This window comes from Chrysochloris asiatica, unplaced genomic scaffold, assembly GCF_000296735.1.
Source record: "Chrysochloris asiatica unplaced genomic scaffold, ChrAsi1.0 scaffold00019, whole genome shotgun sequence".
In the NCBI taxonomy this organism is placed as follows: domain Eukaryota; kingdom Metazoa; phylum Chordata; class Mammalia; order Afrosoricida; family Chrysochloridae; genus Chrysochloris; species Chrysochloris asiatica.
The window spans coordinates 22,229,359-22,230,896 of NW_006408537.1; positions in this window are offsets into that span (position 1 = coordinate 22,229,359).

The following is a 1,538-nucleotide window of genomic DNA, read 5'->3' on the forward strand; positions in this document are numbered from 1 at the left end:
AAAAAAAAAAAAAAAAAAAGGTCAGGAGAATTGCGCCAAGAAATTTTTTTCTATCAGACAGTGTTCATTCTTTAAGGGTTGCTGTCCTACCAGAATTATTTTAGGAAATCTTACCCCATCCACTCTACAACTCTGAATCTTACCCATTCAGGCTTCTTTCTGTTCCTCAAACTCAAAGACCATTTAGAAAGAGTACAATTTGAGTCCCTGCAGAAAACAAAAACCGCTATTTTGATATTATGTGAATCACAGAACAGAATTCTTCTTGGAAGATCTAGAGTGATCTGAAAACATAGCCTTCAGAAGTGTATACACTTAGATGGAAGATATATCTAGAAACAATAGTTTCACATTCTGATATTTTTTGCCTAATAGAGGTTTCTCAGTTTTTCAGCAATACTTTTTTAAAAAGTTTAGCCTTGTATATGTCTGTGTGGTGGTTGTGGTGGTGGTGGTGGTAGTCTGTCGTGAAGTTGATTCTGACTCATAGTAACCCTGCATGGGTTTCTAAGGAGTGACTGGTGGGTTTGAACCACCAACCTGTGGTTAACAGTTCAGTGCTTATAATACCAATTTACCATATAAAAATTTTCAGTAGATGAACTAGAAAATAACTCAGTGACAGGTGAGAGCAGTTTATCAATCTGGAAAGTTAAAAAATAGCCCAAAACACAGTACAAAGCAGAAAGAGTGGGAGGGGCCAGAAAGGGCAAGAGAAAGGCTACTCTGGAAACCTGGGGATTGTGGCTGTTTTTCAGGGCACCATCTGGATAAATCATCTCCACTTGTTTCCTGCTTGGTTCATTTCTCTTATGATGCTGATGCTACTAGTCTTGTGACCAAATTTTGAAAAGAAGTCAAAGTACCTAAAAGATATCATTGCTGGCTGTCTTTTTTGCTTTATAAATGTAACTTTGTTTTTAAAAAGAGAAATTTCACCCCATACAAAAAAATAATAATAATAATAAATTAAAATTTATTTAATATGAGAAAAATCATATAAATAACAAATTTTACAGTAATAGTCAATCAAACTTTACATTTCTACCAAAAAATAAGGAAATTGTATAAGTAGTTTGACATGAAAAACTATTATCTAAGTTGGCACAATTTTATTACTTGCTGAATCATAAGTATAAATTCGATGCTAATGTATACCACAAATGTTATTTCCCTAAATGGCTTAAAATATACTTCCAAAAACTTGTTTCCATAGTGAATATCTGAAAATTAAGGCATATTTTCCCCTCACTGTTGTATTTAAAGACACATTCCTTTTAAAATGTTTGTGGAAATACAAGCTTTAACACTTAGATTAATAATATATTTTGGAAAAGTGGATTGGATGAATATTTTTAGGATTGCTTATAATGAAGCATAAAATACACTATACTCAAATTTCAAAATCTTAATGATAGAGCAGCATGAGAGAGAGAGAAGGACAAAGGGGTTGCAGCACTATTTATAAATTCTACAGGTAAGCAAACACAACAGTGCTGGTTCTCTCTGGTATGAAAAATAATCTCTTTATTGCCTGT